The 19,861-nt window shown below is 36.9% G+C and overlaps 1 long non-coding RNA gene across 1 annotated transcript in view; it reads right to left on the reverse strand.

Annotated features, from left to right (window-relative positions):
* The window catches only part of LOC120881903, a 55,415-nt gene extending 36,974 nt beyond the window's left edge, over positions 1–18,441 (reverse strand). The window contains exons 1-3 of the long non-coding RNA XR_005725357.1: positions 18,360–18,441; positions 10,499–10,552; positions 5,244–5,284 (exon numbers count right to left, since the gene is read on the reverse strand). This is a non-coding gene — a long non-coding RNA (uncharacterized LOC120881903). The remainder of the gene's footprint in view (positions 1–5,243; positions 5,285–10,498; positions 10,553–18,359) is intronic.
* Positions 18,442–19,861: the final 1,420 nt, after the last annotated feature.

Here is a 19,861-nt window from a genome sequence, read left to right on the forward strand (position 1 = left end):
CCAAAACCAATACAGAATTGTAAAGTAAAAATTAAAAATAAATAAATTAATTTAAAAAAATAAATAAATAGTGAAATATATTTCATACTAAAAAAAAATTAAAAATAAGAATATAGTTTAATTTAAACTAAATTATAACTCAAGATATAGTCCCCCTCCCCCCTAGAGTTTGTAGTTTATTTGCATGCCAGTTAAGGAAAAATGAAAATAGATTAGTCCATTTAGAACCAAATTAAGTTTAAAATGACATTTGTAATTTTATTTTCTAGATTAAACCAATACATGCACTACCATGTATAAAATAGACAGCTAATGGGAACATGCTGTATAACACAGGGAGCTCAGCTCGGTGCTCTATGATTACAAAAGGGGTGGGATGGGGGAGTGAGAGGGAATTTCAATAGGGAGAGGATATATGCAGGGCTAAGAGGAGCTACTCCATGTCCAAGGTGAGGAGGAGCGGCGATGAAGAGATACCCCTTATCCAAGGTAAGGCACAGTGGATGTGCTTTGCTGGAGCATCCGTGAAGAGATACCCCACGTCCAAGGTAAGAGAAACCCAAATAAGATGGTAGGTGTGGTGAGAGGGCATCAGAGGGCAGACACAATGAAACCAGAATCACAGAAAACTAGCCAATCTGACCACATCGACCACAGGCTTGTCTAACTCAATAAAACTAAGCCATGCCATGTGAGACCACCCAAGACAGGCGGGTAATGGTGGAGAGGTCTGACAGAATGTGGTCCACTGGAGAAGGGAATGGCAAACAATTTCAGTATTCTGGCCTTGAGAACCACATGAACAGTGTGAAAAGGAAAAATGATAGGATACTGAAAGAGGAACACTCCAGGTCGGTAGATGCCCAATATGCTACTGGAGATCAGTGGAGAAATAACTGCAGAAAGAAAGAAGGAATGGAGCCAAAGCAAAAACAATACCCAGCTGTGGATAGGACAGGTGATAGAAGCAAGTTCCGATGCTGTAAAGAGCAATATTGCATAGGAACCTGGAATGTCAGGTCCATGAATCAAGGCAAATTGGAAGTAGTCAAACAAGAAATGGCAAGAGTGAACATCAATATTCTAGAAATCAGAGAACTAAAGTGGACTGGAATGGGTGAATTTAACTCAGATGATCATTATATCTACTACTGTGGGCAGGAATCTCTTAGAAGAAATGGAGTAGCCATCATGTTCAACAAAAGAGTCTGAAATGCAGTACTTGGATGCACTCTCCAAAATGACAGAATGATCTCTGTTCGTTTCCAAGGCAAACCATTCAATATCACAGTAATCAAAGTCTATGCCCCAACCAGTAATGCTGAAGAAGCTGAAGTTGAATGGTTTTATGAAGACCTACAAGACCTTTTAGAACTAACACCCAAAAAAGTTGTCCTTTTCATTATAGGGGACTGGAATGCAAAAGTAGGAAGTCAAGAAACACTGGGGGTAACAGACAAATTTGGCCTTGGAATATGGAATGAAGCAGGGCAAAGGCTAATAGAGTTTTGCCAAGAAAACACACTGATCATAGCAAACACCTTCTTCCAACAACACAAGAGAAGTCTCTACACATGGACATCACCAGATGACCAACACAGAAATCAGATTTATTATATTCTTTGCAGCCAAAGATGGAGAAGTTCTATATAGTCAGCAAAAACAAGACCGGGAGCTGACTGTGGCTTTGATCATAAACTCTGTATTCCCAAATTCAGACTTAAATTGAAGAAAGTAGGGAAAACCACTAGACCATTCAGGTATGACCTAAATAAAATACTTATGATTATACAGTGGAAGTGAAAAAGAGATTTAAGGGCCTAGATCTGATAGAGTGCCTGATGTACTATGGACGGATGTTTGTGACATTGTGCAGGAGACAGGGTCAAGAACTTCCCCATGGAAAAGAAATGCAAAAAAGCAAAATGACTGTCTTGGGAGGCCTTACAAATAGCTGTGAAAAGAACAGAGGTGAAAAGCAAACGAGAAAAGGAAAGCATCTGAATGCAGAGTTCCAAAGAATAACAAGAAGAGATATGAAAGCTTTCCTCAGAGATCAATGCAAAGAAATTGAGGAAAACAACAGAATGGGCAAGACAAGAGATCTCATCAAGAAAATTTGAGCTACCAAGGGGACATTTCATGCAAAGATGGGTTTGATAAAGGACAGAAATGGTCTGGACCTAACAGAAGCAGAAGATATTAAGAAGAGGGGCAATAATACACAGAAGAACTGTACAAAAAAGATCTTCACGACCAAGATAATCACGAAGGAGTGATCACTCACCTAGAGCCAGACATCCTGGAATGTGAAGTCAAGTTGGCCTTAGGAAGCATCACTGAAAACAAAGCTAGTGGAGGCGATGGAATTCCAGTTGAGATCTTTCAAATCCTGGAAGATGATGCTGTGAAAGTGCTGCACTCAATATGCCAGCAATTTGGAAAACTCAGCAGTGGCAACAGGACGGGAAGAGGTCAGTTTTAATTCCAAAAGGAAGGCAATGCCAAAGAATGCTCAAACTACCACACAATTGCACTCATCTCACATGCTAGCAAAGTAATGCTCAAAATTATCCAAGCCAGGCTTCAGCAATACGTGAACCGTGAACTTTCAGATGTTCAAGCTGGTTTTAGAAAAGGCAGAGGAACCAGAGATCAAATTGCCAACATTCGCTGGATCATGGAAAAGCAAGAGAGAGTTCCAGAAAAACATCTATTTCTGCTTTACTGACTATGCCAAAGCCTTTGACTGTGTGGCTCACAATAAACTGTGAAAAATTCTTCAAGAGATTGGAATACCAGACCACCTGACCTGCCTCTTGAGAAACCTACATGCAGACCAGGAAGCAACAGTTAGAACTGGACAGGGAACAACAGACTGGTTTCAAATGGGAAAAGGAGTACATCAAGGCTGTATATTGTCACCCTGCTTATTTAACTTATATGCAGAGTACATCATGAGAAACGCTGGGCTGGTAGAAGCATAAGCTGGAATCAAGATTGCTGGGAGAAATATCAATAACCTCAGATATGCAGATGACACCACCTTTATGGCACAAAGTGAAGAGGAGCTAAAAAGCCTCTTGATGAAAGTGAGAGAGGAGAGTGAAAAAGTTGGCTTAAAGCTCAACATTCAGAAAACGAAGATCATGGCATCTGGTCCCAACACTTCATGGGAAATAGATGGGGAAACAGTGGAAACAGTGTCAGACTTTATTTTTTTGGGCTCCAAAATCACTGCATATGGTGACTGCAGCCATGAAATTAAAAGGCGCTTACTCCTTGGAAGGAAAATTATGACCAACCTAGATAGCATATTCAAAAGCAAAGAGATTATTTTGCCAACAAAGCACCATCTAGTGAAAATTATGTTTTTTCCAGTGATCATTATGGATGTGAGAATTGGACTGTGAAGAACGCTGAGTGCCAGAGAATTGATGCTTTGGAACTGTGGTGTTAGATAAGAATCTTGAGAGTCTCTTGGACTGCAAGGAGATCCAACCAGTCCTTTCTAAAGGAGATCAGTCTTGGGTGTTCTTTGGAAGGAATGATGCTAAAGCTGAAACTCCAGTACTTTGGCCACCTCATACGAAGAGTTGACTCATTGGAAAAGACTCTGGTGCTGGGAGGGATTGGGTGCAGGAGGAGAAGGGGATGACAGAGGATGAGATGGCTGGATGGCATCATCGACTTGATGGACACTAGTTTGGGTGAAGTCCAGGAGTTGGTGATGGACAGGGAGGCCTGAAGTGCTGCAATTCATGGAGTCACAAGGAGTTGGACACAACTGAATGACTGAACTGAACTAATATGTATATTTATAGCTGATTCATGTTACTGTACAGTAGAAACTAACACAACATTGTATAGCATTTATCCTCCAATTTAAAAAAAGATAATGAATATAATAGTTACAGTAATATATTCAAACAGTAGGAATGGAAAATAAAGATTAACTGTTTCCTTCCATACATCTCCATCACCTCCACTACCTTCGTTTCATTTTGTTTAAATTGCAGAGCATATGACTTTCTCTATAGTCCCCATAATATCTATTAATAGCACAATAGCATAATAGCTATTAACAGAGCCTCAGTTAAAAATATCAATTGATTAAGTGTTTATGTTTCTCCTCATCTAACCTCAATGACATCCCAAGCCATAAAAATTAGGGCCACAGACCGAAATGCTTCATTCATTTCTGACACCTTTATGGCATTGAAACATGTATATTATCATATGTGTAATGAACCACCCGGCCAGGTTTGATACATGATACAGGGTGCTCAGGGCTGGTGCACTGGGATGACCCAGGGGGATGGGATGGGGAGGGAGGTGGGTGGGGATTCAGTTTGGGGAACACATGTACACCCATAGCAGATTAACTGCAATGTATGTCAAAACCAATACAATATTGTAAAGTAATTAGTCTCCAATTAAAATAAATAAATTTAAAAAATTAATTGAAAAAAAAAAGAAAGAAAGGGCATGTACACATTTGAGGGCACCAAGAATACAGTGATCAGGAGGATCAAGCTATCTGGAAGCTATCAAAAGAAAAAAAGTGGGGTAGTTTAGATAGTTCTTCTGGAGATTAACAAGAGATGTGATCATTATATTCAAATATTTAAAGAGTTGTTACATAAAAGAATAGAAGAAGAGTAGTAATAGTAGTAATAAGATAGCTGCAACTGCTAACACATATATAGCACTTGCTATATGCTGGACTGTGTTTTAAGTAGTTTATATATATCAACTCTTAGTTATTGCAAAACTTTGAATTAGTTAATATAATTTATATTGACTCCATTTTACAGATGTAGAAAAATAAAGCACCTAGAGAGGTTAAATTACTTGCCCCCAAATCATAAATTTAGCATAAGAGTTAAGATTCAAGTACAGATAATTTGGCTCCAGAGTTCATGCTCTTAATTACAATGTCAGAGACTTCTTTGTTTCCTAAGGAAATAAGTAGAATCAATGGATAAATTTGTAGCAGTGCAGGTAGATTTCAACTCAATATATTAAGAAATTTCCTAAAGCTTTAGCTGTTTAACACATGAACTGTCAACTTTTTTCTTTCTGACTATAGAAATAGTTTAAACACACACACCCACAAACCAATATTCATGCTTCTCTTAGATGTTAACAAAATCTCAGGGTTTTTTATGCTTTATCACATTGAATGGAAGAGACTAGTCATTTTCCCTAAAATTATTTTCAAATATAATTTTAATTCTTACTTGGTATGGAATTATCATATGTTTTGATGGTTATTTCTTTCCTGTTTAAAAAAGAAAATGTTTTAATTGGATTTGTACTATGTCTAATAATAATAATAATAGTGACTATTATTACTAAGATGCCTTTAATAGTAATGCTGTCAGAAATTTGATGTGTTCTCTGAATTCCATTATCTAACACTCTCTACCTATAATCCACAATTCTCTTCCTTTAAATCAAGTTATAGATGTATATGACTGTATTTCTCATCAGAAACTTGAATAAAAATAGACTATAGAACAAAACTGAAATAAAAACACTCCAGTTAAAATAAATAAATAAATTTATAAAAAAACTTGGTAAAGAGAAGGAAATATAATCTTATGTGCATATCTAAATAAACTTACTAATGACAAATTTAACTTAGTAAAAAAAAACACTAATTTGAAAAATTCTATAACATGTAAAATATCTTATTTAATTATATAGAACAATAAATAAAATTAGTTCCCCTTCAATTTTCTAATGAAAACATGTAAATCAGTATGAACCACATATCTTCTAAATTCACTACATAAATTTTGAAGACAACCTACCACGTTTAACTAAAAAGCCTCTTGATGAAAGTGAAAGTGGAGAGCAAAAAATGTTGGCTTAAAGCTCAGCATTCAGAAAACAAAGATCATGGCATCTGGTCCCATCACTTAATAGGAAATAGATGGGGAAACAGTGTCAGACTTTATTTTTTTGTGCTCCAAAATCACTGCATATGGTGACTGCAAGCCATGAAATTAAAAGGCGCTTACTCCTTGGAAGGAAAGTTATGACCAACCTAGATAGCATATTCAAAAGTAGAGACATTATTTTGCCAACAAAGGTCCATCTAGCAAGGCTATGGTTTTTCCTGCGGTCATGTATGGATGTGAGAGTTGGACTGTGAAGAAGGCCGAGCACCGAAGAATTGATGCTTTTGAACTGTGGTGTTGGAGAAGACTCTTGAGAGTCCCTTCGAATGCAAGGAGATCCAACCAGTCCATTCCGAAGGAGATCAGCCCTGGGTGTTCTTTGGAAGGAATGATGCTAAAGCTGAAACTCCAGTACTTTGGCTACCTCATGCGAAGAGTTGACTTATTGGAAAAGACTCTGATGCTGGGAGGGATTGGGGGCAGGAGGAGAAGGGGACGACAGAGGATGAGATGGCTGGATGGCATCACTGACCTGATGGACGTGAGTCTGAGTGAACTCCAGGAGTCGGTGATGGACAGGGAGGCCTGGCGTGCTGCGATTCATGGGGTCGCAAAGAGTCGGACGCGGCTGAGTGACTGAACTGAACTGAACTGAACTGAACCACGTTTTAATATTCTTAGTACTTAAATTAAACCACTAATGATGTGTGAGAGGGGGACATATAAGTGTTGATCTGTATTTTGAGTTGCTCCTACACATGAGGAAATTGATCCATGGTATCTTCCATTTGGAAAGTATTCATTTAAGTTTTTAATGATTGTGTTGTCTATCGAAGATACACATGGTATAATGTTTTTAATTTTAAAATTTTTATCTTTTAAAAATTTTATTTTATTTAAGTGTTACTTCCTTATTAATTAGCAGGAACAGTAGATTATGACCATTGCTAATTCTGAGGTTGTACTTGTGTGTGCTAAATCAGTGCAGTTGTGTCCGACTCTGCAACCCAGAGTCTCTAGGTGTGGCTTGATCAAGTCTATATAAAAACTCTCACAAGTTGTTTGGACACTCAGTTCTAGTTATGAATCACGCTCAGTTTTATGTATGAATTCATGGTCTTGAAAAAGAAAACTTCATAGATTTATGAAATTGTCCAAGCTTGTGATGTTTGCTTTTTCAAAAAAATAGTTCAATGGTCTATTCATCTGTAGTGAAACCACACTTATTCTATAGCATAGCTAGAAGGTTAAATGGCCTGTGATCCTGGAAATTTAACAGTTTGAAAGTTTGAAATGCTGGTTGGGTCACTGACTTCACATTCTGGGAAAAATACTTTGCACCTGTATTGATTTTGACTTCTTTGCTACAGTCTAAAGTAATCCTCTTCAAACTTTCTTTTGAGCACGACTCAATATGTGTCATGTGTGGATAATTCAAATTCTACTGTAATAATATACCTTATAAAGTATGCATTAAGATAGAAAATTTTAAGAGATGAAATAAAATACATAAATTGAAGTTGTAATATCCTATTCACATATTCCAATTGGTTATCTTGCATGTGCATCTCATTTTGGAAAACACTAGAGAAGGCAATCAAGAAACAATGAGAAATGGGAAAACAGTCAAATATCACAACATTTCTACCTCGTATATGGGCTTCCCAGGTGGTAAAGAACCTGCCTGCCAATTCAGGACATGAAAGTGATGTGGGTTTGATCTCTGGATTGGGAAGATTTCTGCCACTATTTTTGCCTGGAGAATCCCATGGATAGAGAAGCTTCTCAGGCTATGGCCCATAGGGTCACAAAGAGCTGGACACTACTGAAGTGACTTACTGCCTTGTATACAAGTGGCCTCAGTCTCAAATCATTAGGGCTTTAATATAGTTAAAATCCTGAAAATTTTTATTCATTCCAAAGTGTACATCTTAGTGCAATAAATGATTGTGTGAAAAAAATAAATAAATGATTGTGTGCATACAGTTTTGTTACATAAGTGACCTGAACTTATATTTTGAAATAAAGAGGAAAATTAGTGACAGAAGTCAGAAGAGAACGGAAGGCATATTTAGTTCTTAAAAAAAAAAAAAAAACAACACTGACAATTTAAGATTTTTATCACAGCACAAATATTTTTCAAAAGTGAGTGTGACATAAAGACATTGTTTTTATATTAAAATAAAACAAATTTGTGAGAGATGTATTGGTAGCAGAAAGTACTAAAACAAATGCAAGTAAGAATTCTTCAGGTAGAAGGAAATGGCCTAAGATAATACATACTTAAGATAAAATAAAAGCCTGGCTTCCCTGGTAGCTTACAGGTTAAAGCGTCTGCCTGCAATGCAGGAGACCTGGGTTCGATCCCTGGGTTGGGAAGTTCCCCTGGAGAAGGAAATGGCAATTCACTCCAGGATTCTTGCCTGCGGAATCCCATGGACAGAGGAGCCTGGTGGGCTACAGTCCACGGGGTCACAAAGAGTCGGACACGACTGAGCGACTTCACTAAGATAAAATAAAGAGCATAAAACAGCACATATTTGGGTGCAGAACATGAATATTAAGTATTTACACATAATAATGATAATCTGGTAAGCTTAAAATAAAATTTATAAATTTAAATTCAAAATTTATAGTGGTAATAAAGATTGGTGAAATAATTGGAGTTAAGGTGTTATAAGAAGCTTGATTCTCTGGGAGTTGTAAAGATACAAACTTATGATATAGTTCTATAAATTAAAACATAACCACTAAAGAATAACTAAAATTGTATAAATAAAATAATAGAAAAGAAATATAATTAAAATGTTTGATTAATATAAAGGAAAGCAATAAAGGATAAATGAACAAAAACATGGGACAAATAATAAAACTAAAATGGTAGATGTAAATCCAAACATAAAGCAATTACATTAAAAGCAAATGGACTGGGGACTTCCCTGGTGTGCCGTAAGAATTTGTCTGCCAAAGCAGGAGACACAGGTTTGATCCCTGGTCCGGGAAGTTTCCACATGCTGTAGAACAACTAAGCCTGTGAGCCGCAACTACTGAGTTTGTTTGCCACGACTGCTGAAGCCTGTGCCCCTAAACCCTGTGGTCTGTAACGAGAAGCTACTGCAGTGAGAAGCTCATGCCCAACAAGAGTAGCTCCTGCTCACCAAAGCTAAACGCCTGCACGCAGCAACAATGCAGCAAATTCTTTACTCTCTGAGCCACCAGGGGAACCCAAGAATACTGGAGTGGGTAGCCTGTCCCTTCTCCAGGGGATTTCCTGACCCAGGAATCGAACCAGGGTCTCCTACATTGTAGGTGGGTTCTTTGCCACCTGAGCTACCAGGGAAACCCAAGAAAGACCCATTGCTGCCAAAAATAAATAAAATTTAAAAAATCAAATAGGCTAAAATCAACAAGTTATAGAGCTTTTCTGCATAACACTGGGCCTATAATTAACAATACTGTGTTTTACACTTAAAAATTTGGTGAATAGTTCTCATGTTTAATTTTCTTACCACAGAAAAATATATGGACTAAGTATACCACTTAAAACATGAATCTGCACAGTGGATTACAATAAAGCTAAAATATAAGAGAACGTGATTTTTTCTTTTTGTTTTTGATTTTAATGGAAAAGGGATACACTGTGTACCTTAATGGATAATAAGCTTGTGGAGCTAAACTAATGTCAAAGTTAACTTTAAGATACATAAAGATAAATAGGAATATTTTATAATGGTAAAGGAGTTAATCCAACAGAAAGATGTAGTAATTCTAAATATGCATGTACCCACTGACAAAGCTCTAAAAACCATAAAACTATAATTTATAAAAGGAAAAGTAATGTGCAAGCTGACAATTATAGTTGGGAACTTCAGCATATTTATTTAAATAACTAATAGAACAAGAAGAAAAAAATATACAGTGGAGATATAGAAACATGATTGACAAAAGTTGGCATAATATAAAGATATTACACCAAATAACTGCACAATACTATACATTTTTTTTTCAAGTTCACATGCAACATTTAACAACAGTGACCATAGGCTAGGCAATAAGTGAGTTTCAACAAGTATCAAAGTACTAAATCATATGGCATATGTCTGCTGCTCACAGTTGAATAAACAACAACAGAAACTAAAAAATATCTAAACAATTGGAAATTAAAAATACAATCTATGGATCAAAGAATGAATTACAATGGAAACTAGAAAATATTTTAAAAACATATTGAAGAGCATAAGGTAAATACAGTATTGAAATATTTGTGGGATGTAGAAACCTATTTAAAACTTTATAACTTTAAATTTGTAAATTAGAAAAGAGGAATAGCTGAAAAGTCAAGGACTTAAATATGTAGTTTAAGACGCTAAAAACAGAACAGCAAAATAAAGCCAACATCTATAAGAGGAAAAAATAAAATTATCATCAGAAAGAAATGAAAGAAGCAAAAGCTTTATGCTAATATATTGAAAATTTAGATGAAATAGGCAAACTCCTTAAAAAAATATGAAATCTGAAACAAGGGTTAAGTAGAAAATATGGATTACTGTATGTATACTAAAGACATTGTTTGATCATTAAAAACGTACCAACATAGAGAATTCCAGGTGTGGATGTCTTCATTGATTAAGTCTCCCAAACACCTAAGGGAGAGAAAGTAACAATTATTCAAAAAATCTTCCAAAGAACAGAAAAAGAAGAATGACTTATCAATTTATTCTATGAAAAGAACAACCTTGATTCCAAAATCTGATGAGGTCATTAATAGAAAAAAATCACAGACTTATATCTCTCATAAATATAAATACCCCAATCCTTAAACATTCAGTCTAATTCAATACATAGAATGGAGACTCTACCACAATCAAACAGGATTTAATTCAGGTCAAACATTTGAAATTCACCACATTAACACATCAAAATAAAGAAGGGAAAATTATATGAATATTTAAATATGCAGTCTAACAAATTAATAGTAAAATTTTAGCAAATAAAAACTGGAAAGAAACTCCCTAACCTGATAAAAGTTATATACAGAAAACTAGAGAAAATACAAATACTTAATGCTGAAGCATTAGAAATATTCCCCTTAAGCTCAGGAACAACAAAAGGCTATCTGCTAATCAACTTCAATGTAATATTTTACTGGAGGTCCTAGCTAGTGCAATAAGGAAAGAAAAACATAAATGCAATGTCAAGAATAGGGGAAAAAAGAAATAAAACTGTTATTATTTGCATAACATGTTTATGTAGAAATCCATAATACCTATAGACACACAATTAGAATTAATAAGATAATTTAGAAAAATATAAGATTAAATGTGAAAATAAATTATATTTAAAATATAAAACAAAACAATTAGAAAATATTTTAATAATACAATTTGTCAGTTCAGTTCAGTCACAGTTGTGTCCGACTCCTTGTGACCCACAGACTGTACCATGCCAGGCTTCCCTGTTCCTCACAAACTTCCAGAACTTGCTCAAACTCATGTCAATCAAGTCAGTGATGCCATCCAACCATCTCATTTTCTGTTGTCCCCTCTCATCCCACCTTCAACCTTTCCCAGCATCAAAGTCTTTTCCAATGAATCAATTCTTCACATCCAGTGGCCAAAGTATTGGAGTTTCAGCTTCAGCATCAGTCCTTCCAATTAATATCAGGACTGATTTCTTTAGGAGTAACTGGCTTGATCTCTTTGCACTCCAAGACTCTCGAGAGTCTTCTCCAAGACCACAGTTCAAAAGTATCAATTATTTGGCATTCAGCTTTCTTTATAGTCCAACTCTCACATCCATTCATGACTACTGGAAAAACCATAGCTTTGACTAGACAGACTTTGTCTGCAAAGTAATGTTTTTGCTTTTTCATATGCTGTCTAGGTTGGTCATAGCTTTTCTTCCAAGGAGCAAGGGTATTTTAATTTCATGGCTGCATCCACAATTTGCAGTAATTTTAGAGTCAAAGAAAAATAAAATAAAACCTGTCATTGTTTCTATTGTTTCTCCATCTATTTGCCATGGAGTGATGGGACTGGATGTAGGATCTTAGTTTTTTGAATGTTGAGTTTTAAGCCAGCTTTTTCACTCTCTTCTTCCACTTTCCTCAAGAGACTCTTTGGTTCCTCTTTACTTTTTGCCACAAGGGTGGTGTATCTGAGGTTATTGATATTTCTCCCAGCAATCTTGATTCCAGCTTGTGCTTCATTCAATCATTGACAGGAAGAAGTTGGATCCAACCAAAATATGATACCCCACATCCAAGGGAAAAGAAGAAACCCCAACAAGATGGTAGGAGGGGCAAAATTTCATTTAGAATCAAACCTTATACAGGCCAGAGATGCTTGAAGGGTGCAAACAAAGCCTTGTGTGCACAGGACCCAGGGACCCCACAGGAGACTGAGCCAGACCTGCCTTTGAGTGTTTGAGTGTTTCCTGCAGAGGCACAGGTCAGTAGTGGCCTACCTCAGGGACAGGGTATCTGACTGCAGCAGACCTGGGAGGCACGACATGTGGCATAAGACCTTTTGGAGGAGATTACCATTAACCCCATTATAGAGCCACAGAGCAGAGGACTCACAAACTGGAGAAAAGTAATACCAAAGAAGTTCTTGCAGTGTTACAAAAGTTCTATGGGCCAGAACAGATTTCCCAACCTGGGGATTGCAAAGGGACTGTGAACTCCCAGGGAATTTGGAGGTCAGTGGGATTTGACTACAGAATGTCCACAGGACTGGGGAAACAAACATTTGGATGGCACAAACAAAATCTTGTGCACACCAGGACCCAGGAGAAAGGAGCAGACTGAGCCAGACTTGCCTGTGAGTGTCCAGGAGTCTCTGGTGAAGGCATGGCTCAACAGTGGCATGCTGCAGGGTACGGGGCACTGACTTCAACAGTCCTGGGAGCCACATGGTGCTGGTATAAGTCTTTTGAAAGAGGTCGCCATTACTGCCATTACTCTTACCATAGTTTTGCCTCAGGCCAAAGTACAGGGAGGGAACACAGAACCACATCAGCAGAAAATTGGATTAAAATTCTACTGAGCAAGGCCCCACCTATCAGAGCAAAACCCAGTTTGCCCACAGCCAGTACCTAGTAGGGCTTCCCTTGTCGCTCAGACGGTAAAGCATCTGCCTGCAATGTGGGGGACCCGGGTTTGATTCCTGGGTCAGGAAGATCCTCTGGAAAAGAAAATGGCAATCCACTCCAGCACTCTTGCCTGGAAAATCCCATGGATGGAGGATCCTGATAGGCTACAGTCCATGGGGTCACAAAGAGTCAGACAGGACTGAGCGACTTCACTTTCACTTTCACTTTCAGTACCTAGCATCAGGAAGCTTCCACAAACTTATCCTTATCCATCACAGGGCAAACAGAATGAATAGGACAATTACAGAAAACTAATCAAACTGATCACATACATCTCAGCCTTATCTGACACAATGAAATTATGAGCCATGGCATGTAGGGCTACCCAAGACAGATGAGTCATGATGAAGAGTTCTGACAAAAAAATGGTCCACTGAAGAAATGAATGGCAAGCCACTTCAACATTCTTGCCTTGAGAACCCCGTGAACGTATGAAAAAGCAAGGGGATACAAAACTGAAAGATGAACTCCTCAGATCGGTATGTGCCCAATATACTACTGGAGAAGAGTGGAGGAATATCTCGAGAAGGAATCAATAAGCTGAGCCAAAGTGGAAGCAATGCCCACTTCTGGATGTGTCTGGTAGTGAAAGTAAAGTCCAATGCTGTAAGAACGATAATGCATAGAACCCTGGAATGTTAAGTCCATGTGTCAAAGTAAATTGGAAGTGGTCAAACAGGAGATGGCAAAAGGGAACATCGACACTTTAAGAATCAGTGAACTAAAGTGGGCTGGGATGCATGAATTTAATTCAGATGACCTTTACATCTACTACTGTGGGCAAGAATCCCTTAGAAAAAATGGAGTAGACCTCATAGTCAACAAGAGAGTAAAAAATGTAATCAGTTCAGTTCAGTTCAGTTGCTCAGTTGTGTCCGACTTTGCAACCCCATGAATTGCCGCACACCAGGCCTCCCTGTCCATCACCAACTCCCAGAGTTCACTCAAACTCACAGCCATCGAGTTGGTGATGCCATCCAGCCATCTCATCCTCTGTCATCCCCTTTTCCTCCTGCCCCCAATCCCTCCCAGCATCAGAGGCTTTTCTAATGAGTCAACTTTTCACATGAGGTGGCCAAAGTACTGGTTTCAGCTTTAGCATCATTCTTTCCAAAGAAATCCCAGGGCTGATCTCCCTTAAAATGGACTTGGGTGAAATCTCAAAAATGACAGAATGATCTCTGTTTCTAAGGCAAGCCATTCAATATCATAGTAATCCAAGTCTGTACCCCGACCACTAATGCCAAAGAAGCTCAAGTTGACTGGTTCTATGAAGACCTACAAGACATTCTAGAACTAACACCAAAAAAAGAAATGTCATTTTCATCATAGCTGACTGGAACGCAAAAGTGGGATGTCAAGAGATACCTGCAGTAATGAGCAAGCTTGGCCTTGGAGTACAAAATGAAGCTAGGGCAAAGGCTAACAGAGTTTTGCCAAGAAAATGCACTGATCATAGCAAACATCCTCTTCCAATAACACAACAGATGACTCTACACATGAACATCACCAGATGATCAATACCAAAATCAGACTGATTACATTCTTTGCAGCCAAAGATGGAGAAGTTCTATACAGTCTAAAAAAAGACTGTGAGCTGCGAGCTGTGGGCTCCCACTGTGTTGACTGTGGCTCAGATCATGAACTCCTTAGTGTCAAATTCAGACTTCATTTGAAGAAAATAGGCAAAAACAATAGGTCATTCAGGTATGACCTAAAACAAGTTCCATATGATTAAACAGTGGAAGTGACATATAGATTCAAGGGATTAGATCTGATAGACAGAGAGCTTGAAAAACTACAGATGAAGGTTTGTAACATTGTACAGGAGGCAGTGATCAAAACCACCCCCAAGAAAGAAATGCAAAAAGGCAAAATGGTTGTCTTAGGATGCCCTTACAGATAGCTGAGAAAAAGGAAAGAAGCAAATGGCAAAGGAGAAAAGGACACATATACATGGGGTGTTGTAAAAAGCCTTAAGTGAACAATGGAAAGAAATAGAGGAAAACAAAAGAGTGGAAAAACTAAAGATGTCTTCAAGAAAACTACAGATAACAAGGAAGCATTTCATACAAAGATAGGAACAATAAAGGACAGAAACGATATGGACCTAACAGAAGCAGAAGATATCAAGAAGAGGTGGCAAGAATACACAGAAGAACTATACAAAAAAAGATCTTCATGACCCAGATGACCATGATGCTTTGATCACTCACCTAGAGCCAGACATCCTGCAGTCCACAGTCAAGTGGGCCTTAAGAAGCATCACTACGAACAAAGCTAGTGGAGTTGGTGAAATGCCAGCTGATCTATTTGAAATCCTCAAAGATGATTCTGTGAAAGTGCTGCACTCAATATGCCAACAAATATTTAAAACTCAGTAGTGGCCACAAGACTGGAAAAGGTCAGTTTTTACTCCAGTCCGAAACAAAGGCAATGACAAAGAATGTTCAAGCTACCCCACAATCACTCTTTCACACACTAGCAAAGTAATGCTCAAAATTCACCAAGCTAGGCTTCAACAGTATGTAAGCCAAGAATTTCCAGATGTTTAAACTGGATTTAGAAAAGGCAGAGGAACGAGGGATCAAGTTGCCAACATCTGATGGATCATAGAAAAAGTAAGAGAATTCCGGAAAGACATCCACTTCTGATTCATTGACTATGCTAAAGCCTGTGGCTGTGTGAATCACAACAAACTATGGAAAATTCCTAAGCTGATAGGAATACCAGACCACCTTACCTGCCTCCTGAGAAACCTGTATGCAGACCAAGAGGAAACAGAACAGGAAATGAAACAACTGGTTCCTAGTTGGGAAAGGAGCACATCAAAACTGTATATTGTCACCCTGCTTATTTAATCTATATGCAAAGTACATCAAGTGAAATGTCAGGTTAAATGAAGCACAGGCTGGAATGTTGCTGGGAGAAATTTCAGTAACCTCAGATATGCAGATATCATCACCCTTATGGCAGAAAGTGAAGAGGAACTAAAGAGTCTCTTAATGAAAGTGAAAATGGAGAGTGCAAAAACTGGCTTAAAACTCAACATTCAAAAAAATGAAGATAATGGCATCCAGTCTCATCACTTCACGACAAATAAGTGGAGAAGCAATGGAAACAGTGCCAGATTTTATTTTCTTGGGCTCCAAAATAACTGCAGATGGTGATTGCAGCCATGAAATTAAAAGACACTTGCTCCTTGGGAAAAAAAAAAATCATTGAAAACCTAGACAGCATATTAAAAAGCAGGGGCATTACTTTGCTGACAAAGATCCTTCTAATCAAAGCTATGGTTTTTCCAGTAGTCATGTACGGATGGATGTGAGAGTTGGACCGTAAAGAAGGCTGAGCATGGAAGAATTGATGCCTCTGAACTGTCATGTGGAAAAGACTCTTGAGAGTCCCTTATACTGCAAGGAGATCAAATCACTTAATTCTAAAGGAAGTCAATCCTGAATATTCATTGGAAGAACTGATACTGAAGCCAAAACTCCAATACTTTGGCCACCTGATGCGAAGAACTGACTCATTGGAAAAGACCCTGATGCTGGGAAAGACTGAAGGCAGAAGTAGAAGGGGACAACAGAGATCGAAATGGCTGTATGACATCACCTACTCAATGGACATGAGTTTGAGCAAGCTCTGGAATATGTTGAAGGACAGGGAAGCATGGTGTGCTGCAGTCCATGGTGTCACAAAGAGTCAGTCATGACTGAGCGGCTGAACAACAACAGAAAAATCACAAGGAATTGACAAGAGTACAGTTGATAGTACTGTACAGCATGATAGTAGGCCACATAAGAAAATCATGGCAAAATCAAGTGGAGCAACAATGGAATCAGTAGATGAATATAGTAAGGAAAGCTATAAGGTGACATAATCTGATGACATGAGATTCCAAGCAAGCTCTTTTTAAAGAATAGAGAAGAGAAAAGATTTGGAAATGCCATTGAGGAAACAAATCTACAGTACCTCTGAGTTCTGTTTTATAAGAGGATATGGGAGAAAATACTTCTCACTAGAGAAGGATTTACTTATAATACTGTGTTTAAAAGAGATAATAATGTCTAGTAGTGACATAATCTGAGCCCTTTGTGATGTAAGAGGCAAGAGCGTATATAGGCAATATCAAACTAGAAATACATTTTAAAAGCACTAGGGAACTAAATCGTTAATTTCTAGATAAAATCATTCTTTTCCTTTTTTTTTTTCAAACTATGTTGCATTTTCTGATTCTAGAAATAATACATACTTTTTGAAAAAAAAATCCAAACATTATAGAAATATATCATTTTAAAAGGGAATTGATCTCTATAATTTTCTGGAATTTGAATTTCAGAGTCAAAGGTTTTCTAAACTTTATTTTCATTGTTGAAGTTGTGCAGTTTTTCATATTTTTACTGATCTTTGACATTTTTTTCTACAAATTACCTATTGCATATTAACTATAGCTTTCTTACTGATTTTTACATGCTTTTAAAAATAGGTTGTGTCATAAGAATTTTCTATTTTTGTAAGTCAAGATGGCGGAATATTAATAGTTTTATATGGTTCAACCTAATATATATGGATATTAGCTGTTAGCTCTAAGTCAATATGGCTTACATCATCATAATTTTTTGTATTACTGTCAGTAATACTCTTTTAAAGGAGATTACATTTAAAATAGAGACTAACACTGAATGATGTAACCACTAAATCCTGAAGAAATACTTTTGTTTAATTCCTATGAATAATATTTTATCATCCACTTAATGATACCTTTAAAAATCAACTAACTATAATGTTTTAATTGGCAATAATATAAAGTCTTCTTTTTATCAGAAAAACAGGATGGCTTAATGTTCTTTACATAGAAAATTAAGTATACCAGAGTACCATAATAAAGTCTTACTATGTTTTATTCTGCTTTTCATTTTAAAGTGCCTTCACACACAGTAATTACTTCCCTTCTCCCTAAAATAAGATGTGGTTATAAGTACACATATACACACACTCAGAGTGATTAAAATATTCAAGGCCATGCAGCTATTTTGTGAAAGAGCCTGAACTAGCTAAATTTCAAAGTAAAACACTTAAGATGTAAATGGAAATTTTGTACCTCTGTTTAAAATACAACTTTCAGTCATGGCCAGTTAGCTCAGTTGGATAGAGCATGATGCTAATAAAATACAAGGTTTAATCTATAAGTAGCTACTATTAGAGGAACATTATTTATATTAAAATATAAATATGAAGCTAAATTGAACATACTAACCATTAAAAATGCTAAAAATTATTGAAAAGAGGACTTACAATCTTGGAAGGGACATTTCCGCTGCCTATAGGTTGCCAGGACTTTAACACTGTAAGTTCAAACTGGTAATGCTGAGTGATGACATCATAAAGAGACTGTAAACAGCAGGAACTTAAAGGGATAAGACACAGTAATTACATTTTACAGTGCATAAGTGCTTCTGAAATCTATTCCATAACTTTAGATGTGTTCACACAAAATGTTTTACAGTTTGAACTGAGAGAATCAGTTTTTCATTGATTGAATCTGTTTTTATTTTTTTTAAAATTAGAGTAAAATTGCTTTACAGTGTTGTGTTGATTTCTGCCCTACAACAACACGAATCAGCCATAATTATACATATATCACCCCCGTCTTGAATCTCCCAACCTTCTTCCTATCCCACCTCTCTAGGTCATCACAGAGCTCCAGGCTGGGCTCTATGTGTTATACAGCAACTTCTCACCAGTTATCTATTTTAAACATGGTAATGTATATATGTCAATGCTACTTTCTCCATTCATTCCACTCTCTCCTTCCCCAACTGTATCCACAGATGCAATCTCTAAATCTATGTCTCCATTCCTTTCCTGCAAATAAGTTCATCAATAATAACATTTTCTGAGATTCCATATACATGTGTCAATATACAATATTTGTTTTTCTCTTTCTGACTTACTTCACTCTGTATAACAGGCTCTAGGTTCATCCACCTCACTGGAACTGACTCAAATTCATTATTTTTATGGTTTAATAATATTCCATTGCATATATGTACCACTTCTGCTTTATCCATTCATACGTAGATGGATATCTAGGTTTTTTTTCATGTCCTGGCTACTGTAAATGGTGATGCAATGAATATTGGGGTACTTGTGTCTTTTAGAATTGTGGCTTTCTCAGGGTAGAGTCCCTGTAGTGGGACTGCTGGGTCATATGGCAGATTTATTCTTTGACCCATTCATAGAGTAATGGAAATAAAAATAAAACAAACACATGGAATCTAATTAAACTGAAAAGTTTTTGAAAGGCAAAGGAAATGATAAAAAAGATTAAAAGACAATCCTCAGAATAGGAGAACATAATTGCAAATGGAACAACTGACAAATGATTAATCTTCAAAATATATAAGCAGCTCAAACAGCTCAAAATCAGAAAGAAAAAAACACAGCTAAATCAAAAAATCAGCAAAAAATCTAGGCAGACATTTCTCCAAAGAAGACAGATGACCAATAAACACATGAAAAGATGCTAAACCTCACTAATTATTAGATAAATGCAAATCAAAATTACAGTGAGGTATCACCTCACACCAGTCAAAATGACCATCATCAAAAAATCTACAAGCATAAATGCTGGAGAGGAAAAGGGAACCTTCCTACACATTTGGTGAGAATGTAAACTGATGGAGCCATTATGGAGAACAGTATGGTGATTACTTAAACTAGAAATGAAGCTGATTGCTTAAGACACATCTAATTGCTTGATATCAGTTTATTTTAACATGAGTTTTGGGCACGTA

The sequence above is a fragment of the Oryx dammah genome, unplaced genomic scaffold (genome assembly GCF_014754425.2).
Source record: "Oryx dammah isolate SB20612 unplaced genomic scaffold, SCBI_Odam_1.1 HiC_scaffold_23, whole genome shotgun sequence".
Classification (NCBI taxonomy): domain Eukaryota; kingdom Metazoa; phylum Chordata; class Mammalia; order Artiodactyla; family Bovidae; genus Oryx; species Oryx dammah.